Source organism: Portunus trituberculatus, chromosome 24, assembly GCF_017591435.1.
Source record: "Portunus trituberculatus isolate SZX2019 chromosome 24, ASM1759143v1, whole genome shotgun sequence".
NCBI classification, from domain to species: Eukaryota; Metazoa; Arthropoda; class Malacostraca; order Decapoda; family Portunidae; genus Portunus; species Portunus trituberculatus.
The window spans coordinates 19,784,489-19,791,988 of record NC_059278.1 but is presented as its reverse complement, the minus strand read 5'-3'; the positions used below and the strand labels follow the sequence as shown (position 1 = coordinate 19,791,988).

Genomic DNA, 7,500 nt, shown 5'->3' with positions numbered 1-7,500 from the left:
CCCACCACACACACACACACACACACACACACACACACACACACACACACACACACACACACACACACACACACACACACACACACACTCGGAAACTTTGCAGAATCACACACTGACACATTCACCCACTAAACTACAATCAGACACACTTGACTCTCTCTCTCTCTCTCTCTCTCTCTCTCTCTCTCTCTCTCTCTCTCTCTCTCTCTCTCTCTCTCTCTCTCTCTCTCTCTCTCTCTCTCTCTCTCTCTCTCTCTCAAAACAGTGTGGGATTTCTGTTTTTAATTGCTTCATATTCCAATTTTCCCGGAGTCAAGATAATGAAGCCCCAAACATTGGACTCTGAGAGGGAGGAGGCGGCGTCTCTAGCTCTCCTCGCCGCTGCCGCCCTGCCACCCATTGCCGTAAGGGTCGTCACCGCGGCTTCCCGTTCTCTGTAAGGGGGAAAGTTTTGGGAGGCAGGATGAGAAGTGACGGGTGAGGTCCGGGCCTGAGCTTTTGGTTAATTGGAAGATGTAGATACAATGTCTTACTCAGGCTATGGAGACGACAGGCTATTCTGCGTCTTAGTGTGTCTGAAGGCCCTAAAAAACAAGGATGCAGGTTAAATGGCGCTTTTTTATAGTAGTTGTAGGTTAAATGGTTCTTTTTTAGAGTAATCAATGCAGTTTTGTTGGATTTATTTTTTTCGTGGACTGCGTTAAATATAGATTAGTTTATTGGCAGGTTATTGTGGATCTAAGTGTGTCTGAAGGCTCCAGAAAACACAGACGTAGGTTAATTAAATTATTCTTTTTTTAGAGTAGTTAGTGAAGTTTTGCTGGGTTTATTGTTTCGTGGAATGCATTAAATGTAGATTACTTTATAGGCAGGTTATTGTGCGTCTGAGTATGCCTGAAGACCACAGAAAACACAGACGTAGCTTAATAGATGGTTCTTTTTTAGAGTAGTTGATGCAGTTTTGTTGGGTTTATTGTTTCGTGGACTGCGTTAAATGTAGATTAGTTTATTTTAGGGTTGCAGGTTCAGTAGTCTTTCTTTTGTGCTTCCAGTATAGCTTTCTTTTCGAGTTTTGTAACGGAGGTTGAATGGCTCATTTCGTGATACAATTTTCTTTCATGTATCAGTGTGGATGTATTTTTAAAGGCTTCCTATACATGTCACACCGATCTTTGTCTATAAGAAGGAAAGTGTTGTAGATTTAGCATCCTTCATTTCTGCATACGTTAACATCAATATTTCAGAAAACTCCGCGTCTTTCTCACGTATCAATAAAATCTTTACCTATATTGCTCTGAGACTCGTTGGAAAAGAGAGAGAAAAGATATTCCCCACAAACACAGTTCCAGCAATATGTTACGTACCAGCATTATGTTTGCCAAGACTCCCAACACTCGCAGCGCCTCGAACTCTTGGCATTATTTCCACAAGGCAACAATTCTGGGCTGAAGATGCTCCCCAGTGACTTCAGCTTCCTCCACGGGGCAGAAGGCTTTGGCCAACCCGAGGCAGAATTGTATTTCCTTCCACCTTCTGGAGGAGTGCACGGAGAGAGAGGGTGGGTGAACTGAACTAATCTTTTACTCCGGCATAGAAAAAAACAATCCAGCTTTGAATGATTAGTTTATTTTAAATGAATAAGAGTTAGCATCTCACAGACACTCTTCAGTATCTTATGTTGACTAAGTGTGTAGTTTTAATCCCTTCAGTACCATGAAGCGTTTCCATATTCCTTCTGTTTACTATTTGGTGATTTTGTATAGCTTCAGAAACTCTAGTGGGGAATTAAAATAGTGAAGACCCCGGTCATTAATCTTTTGACCACCATAGACCCTTCCTATTGTCAATAAAATGGTCTAATCGTACACAAATCTCAAGGTAGAAATGTGTCCCGGTATTGAAGGGGTTAACAGGTTGTGGTAGAAATTATTAGGTTTTTTAAGAGTGTTTCCGTGATTCCAGTAACGTACAACAAGCATCTTTCATCATGTACACAAATAAACACTCTTGAAAACTGTACTTATCATCCATGTGACTTTTAACCCCTTCAATACGGGGACACATTTTTACCTTTAGATTTGTGTGCAATTAGACCATTTTACTGACATTAGGAAGAGTCTATGGAGGTCAGAGGTCAGAAGATTAATGGCCACAATCTTAACTATTTCAATCCCCCCCACATGAGTCTCTGAAGCTGTAAAAAATCACCAAATAGTAACCACACTAACTAGAAAGAATATGAAAACGCATCATGGTACTGAAGGGACTAGAAAAATCAATCCTGATGAGAGAAGACAAAACGAATCATAACCGCGTAGAGAAGACAAAGAGAAAGAGACAGTGAATCAAGAGTAATCTCACACTAACCCTTGTCTGAATTACCCGGCTTCGGACAGTAAGTGAAGCATATTCTAAGTACAATGAGAGGAAGCACCACATCTGTCAGGCTGCTGAATTATATCACACCGTAGTTCATGTCGGGGCAATATACGAGGCTGGTGTGTATCTGGAGACCTTATCACGGCCGGCAGACGGAGGGGGAGCGAGGAAAGCAGACGTCACATTCATCTTGACTCCATCCAGCCCCTCCTGCTTAGGCTTAAACCAGACACTATGGCGGGGATGTGATGGCAGACAGGTGGAGACGGCTGGATCTCCTCCTCCTCCTCCTCCTCCTCCTCCTCCTGCACTGAGAACATACCTTGCCGTGTAGTTTCCATGCGTCGTACTGTTTCCATAATGTAGCAGAAGGCACGAACATCCCCCCTCTCTCTCTCTCTCTCTCTCTCTCTCTCTCTCTCTCTCTCTCTCTCTCTCTCTCTCTCTCTCTCTCTCTCTCTCTCTCTCTCTCTCTCTCTCTCTCTCTCTCTCTCTCTCATTACAAAAATTTCAAGCAGGTTTCAAACAGCAGCGGGCCTTCAGATCCTCACTTTTAGGGTGTTTGATCTCACTATACACATACGCTAGTGAAAAGTAAATACACACTAGAGAAAAATTGTAATGACACGCTTCTTTACTCCATTTCTTTCCTTTATACTTCCTTCCTTTCTTTTCCTTCCCAATATAGTCAGTCGTGCGAGTAGAGAGTTTATCGGCCATTACAGCGAACGGGGGATTTTTTTTTTTGGGGATGTAATATTCCAGGTAGTGTTTTAACCCCTTCAATACCAGGACACGTTTTCATATCGATTCTTGTTACTATTTGGTGATTTAATACAGCTTCAGAAACTTACGTGGGATTAAAATAGTGAAGACTCTGGCCATTAATCTTCCGACCCTTCCTAATGTAAATATAAATCGTGTAATCATAAACAAAATTAAAGGTAAAAATGCGTTACAGTACTGAAGGGTTAATCAGGTGTAAATGAAACCACATAACACCTGCTCGCACCTGCTCGCCGCCGTCCCGAAGCCTCACACCACCCAGCCAGCCAGCCAGCATTTCAAGAGGCGTGTATATGATTAGCTGTGTAATCTTGTGTTCTATTCCTGGACTGAGACGAGGAATACTAATGCCCCAGTTCAGACGCTCACCGCAGTAATAATAATAATAGTGACAGTAATAACAATTCATAGTCTTCAGTCCTTTCAGCTTCAGAATTACACTTTAATTATAGCCTGAGTCTCTGTATGGCTGGTGTAGAGCGTGTATGGTCCATGTAGAGTTTGTATAAATCGGATAGAGCTCGTGTGATCCATACAGACTCTTTTATATGGTCCTTATAGAGACGCCACACTCACACCACAGTACCTTCGTGTAGCCAGGCCTGTAAAGTTCCCAACTGCAGCACTGGTGACCCTCGCAAACGCAGCACAGGCCGGTCCATGTCAAACAGCATGAAATATTCAATCGCCGCACCTCCCACAGCTCGACAGGCGAGGCACATGACGCTGCTGTTGCCTGGCTGCTGCTGCTGCTCCTGCCTAACTTGCTTCCCCGTTAGTTGAGTTCCATGTCTCTCTCTCGGCCACTTAGCGTCGCATTAACCCTTTCAGTAATGAGATGCATTTCTACCTTGATTTTTGGGTTTGATTTGATTATTTTATTTGCATTAAGAAGAGTCTATGGAGGTCAGGAGATTAGTGGCCAGAGTCTTCACTAATTTAATCCCCACATGAGTTTCTGAAGCTCTGTAAAATCATAAAATCGTGAAGATTGTGGCCATCAATCTTCTGACCTCCATAATGTCAATAAAATCGTCTAATCGTAAACAAATCTCAAGGTAAAAATGTGTCCCAGTACTGAAGAGATCGAATTGATGGAGAAGTGAGAAAACTGTGTCTGTGTGAAGGAGCAGGAAGGATACACAATACTGGTGACATGTAGGAGAAGCCGCGTCACTAGAGATGCAAAACAAATAAGTGTAACGTTTTTGGGGTTTACATTATGACTGTCTTTGATGTCTATTCCCCTCATTTATCTGTCTTTTCTTGCTTCTTCTATCTTCTTAACCTTTACCATATGACCACGTGATGTTTTTAATGTGGCTTTTACGTTATATTCTTCGAGGCATGAGTGGGTTGATGGGTGTGTGGGTGTAGGAAGGGATGTGGGTGTGTGGGTGTATTCAGGAAGTGTATTTGGGTGTGGATGGGTGTGTTCAGGGAGTGTTTGGGTGGGTGGGTGGTTGTGTACAGGGAGGGAGGGTGTAGGTGGGTGGGTATATTCAGGGAGGCACGAGTGGGTGAGTGGGTGGACGCAAGGAGGGTCAGTGTGTAAGGTAGGTGAGGGGCGTGCAGGAGGGTGTGAGTGTGTGCAGGGAGAGTCAATGTGTAGGGTAGGTGTGTGTGTGTGTGTGTGTGTGTGTGTGTGTGTGTGTGTGTGTGTGTGTGTGTGTGTGTGTGTGTGTGTGTGTGTGTGTGTACAGGGAGAGAGGGAAGGAGGGTAGGTGTGTGTGGGCGCCTCGGTGGAAGGGTTTTTAGAGGTACTTTAAGGATCATCTGCCTCTCATCAGTGCGTCCCTTGTGTCGAGGAGAGAAAGTTTCCTAAAAGACAAGTGAGTGTGCTATGTAACACACACACACACACACACACACACACACACACACACACACACACACACACACACACACACACACACACACACACACACACACACAGATGACTTTTCCAATAATTAAGCCGTATAAGAATATTTCACCACCACCACCACCACCACTTCCTCCTCCTCCTCCTCCTCCTCCTCCTCCTCCTCCTCCTCCTCCTCCTCCTCCTCCTCCTCCTCCTCCACCACCACCACAATCACCACTACCACCACCACCACCACCACACCTGGCTGAGGTCATCTGGGTGTCGCCATTAAGAATTGAGAGACACGCTCCATGACCCCTGACCTCACCTGTCCCCCCTCCCCCTGCAGGTGTGAGTGACGTCATGAGGAGGTCCGTGGCCCCCCTCGCGCTGCCCGGCCCCCGCCCCCGCCTTCCCCTGGGCCCCCCCTGCTGCTGAGGTTCCGGCTTCTCGCTCCTCCCAACACACAACAGGTACGTCATCTCCTCCTCCTCCTCCTCCTCCTCCTCTTCCTCTTCCTCTTCCTCTTCCTCTTATTCCTATTTCTCTTCCTATTCCAGTTTCTCTCTCTCTCTCTCTCTCTCTCTCTCTCTCTCTCTCTCTCTCTCTCTCTCTCTCTCTCTCTCTCTCTCTCTCTCTCTCTCTCTCTCTCTCTCTCTCTCTCTCTCTCTCTCTCTCTCTCTCTCTCTCTCTCTGTTTCAGCTTTTCCTGTGTGTTTTCCTGTGTCTTCAAGATCAATAGTGCTTTGCTGGATACTTCTCCCTTCATGTTTCTGGAATCCACTTTTTCCTCCCCTTTTTTTCTCTTTTTAACTGGGTCCTCCTCCTCCTCCTCCTCCTCCTCCTCTTCCTCCTCGACGCCCACATGCTTTACTTTTCAAAATATTTCACTTTTTATATCTTTCCTCCCACCCACTCGTGTTCCTCTCCTCCACTTTCACCTCTACTCTCACCTCTCGCCCGATCACCACCACCACCACCACCACCACCACCACCACGACGACGACCACACCTGTCCACCTCCTCACCTCTGCTCTCCTCCTCTCTCTTCCTCCACCCTTGAGCAGGAACAGACGCCTCCACTTCGCCAAGGTCACTGTCTTCCACCTTCATCCTTCCCCTGCTTCCTCTGCTTCCTCCTCCTCCTCCCATTGTCTCTTCTGGGCCTTCTTCTTCATGCCTCCTGCTCCTTCTTGTCTTCCTTATCTATTTCATCTTTATTGTGGGTTGTTTTGTTTTGTCTTCTCTTTTCCTTCTACCTTTCTCCTCCTTTGTTATTCTTGTTCCTCCTTGTCTTCCACCATTTCCTCCTCTCCTGTTCCTTCTCCTCTCTCCTGTTCCTTCTTTTCTTTCTTATCTATTTCATCTTCATTCTGATTTGTTTTGTTATTTTTTCTCTTTCCTTTCTGCTATTCTCCTTTGGTCTTCCTGTTTCTCCTTCTCTTCCACCATTCCATCCTCTCCTCTTATCCACCTCGTCCTCCATTCTGGGCCGCCTTACCCTCTTCCACCTCCTCCATCCACCACCCACCATTCTGTCCCTCCGCCCCGTCAGCTAAATACAAAGTTGGCTGTCGTATCGAGGTCCAATTGAAGTCAGCTTGATGGACTGACGTAACTCTGGACTAGATCTGCCAATTGGTTCGCCGTGACGTGCTGCCAGATTTAATTTCATTTGTATACACGGCCGTTGTGATTCCGCGTCTATTTACCTTTTATCAGTCCATTTGTTTGGCAGAGGGGAGAAAGATTACTTGGATCCCCACCACAGCTGTCTATTGCATTCGTCCCTGTGTCCTTCCTAACTCCCTTTAGTTTATTGCTCATTTGTTTTTACTTTCTTTTTGTGTAAGAGGGAAAGACTGGCCAAGGACAATATAAAACGATAAAAAAAAAAAGGCCCACTCAGTTCCCAGTCCTCTTGCAGGTCCGAGAGAGTTAGCCCAAAAAAGGGATAAATGTCTTGAAACTTCCCTCTTAAATGAAGTCAAGTCATGGGAAGTTAGAAATACTGAAGTAAGTAGAGAGTTCCACAGTTTTTGTAGAGTTTCTTAGTTTCTTGTTTTATTACGTATTGTGTGTGGTTGCTTGTTATTAGTACAGGTGATCTTGACAGGTGTTATTCTTCCTCTACCTCCTCAGTGTTATGTTATTCAGAATCCTCGTTTTCCAAGAGTATTTTCCTTTTTTTTCAACCGTATATATTGATTTTATTTTGTGTACAAGTAATTTTGGTGCTTTTCTCATTCCCCCTCCGCCTCTCGTCAGTTCTGATTACCTACGAATCGATAGGAAGATTACTCTGGGGCCTTTTCTTCCTCTTACATAAAAAAAAAATATATATAGTTTTCATCCCTATTTTTTTCTCGTGACTTTTCTTGTCGCCTGAATTATTTTTACCACGTGTCAGGGATGGATCTTAATGTTTCCCGCCGGGCCGTCGTTGGTTCAGATTCCGGCGGATCGATGGGAGGGTTAATCAGTGTCCTC

The 7,500-nt window shown here is 45.0% G+C and overlaps 1 protein-coding gene across 6 annotated transcripts in view; it reads left to right on the top strand.

Annotated features, from left to right (window-relative positions):
• The window catches only part of LOC123508316, a 275,636-nt gene that overhangs the window by 227,223 nt on the left and 40,913 nt on the right, over positions 1-7,500 (top strand). For all 6 annotated transcript variants that reach the window (XM_045261925.1, XM_045261926.1, XM_045261924.1 and 3 more), the window contains one exon: positions 5,361-5,484. The gene's annotated coding sequence lies outside the window, so the exon portion shown is untranslated. The remainder of the gene's footprint in view (positions 1-5,360; positions 5,485-7,500) is intronic.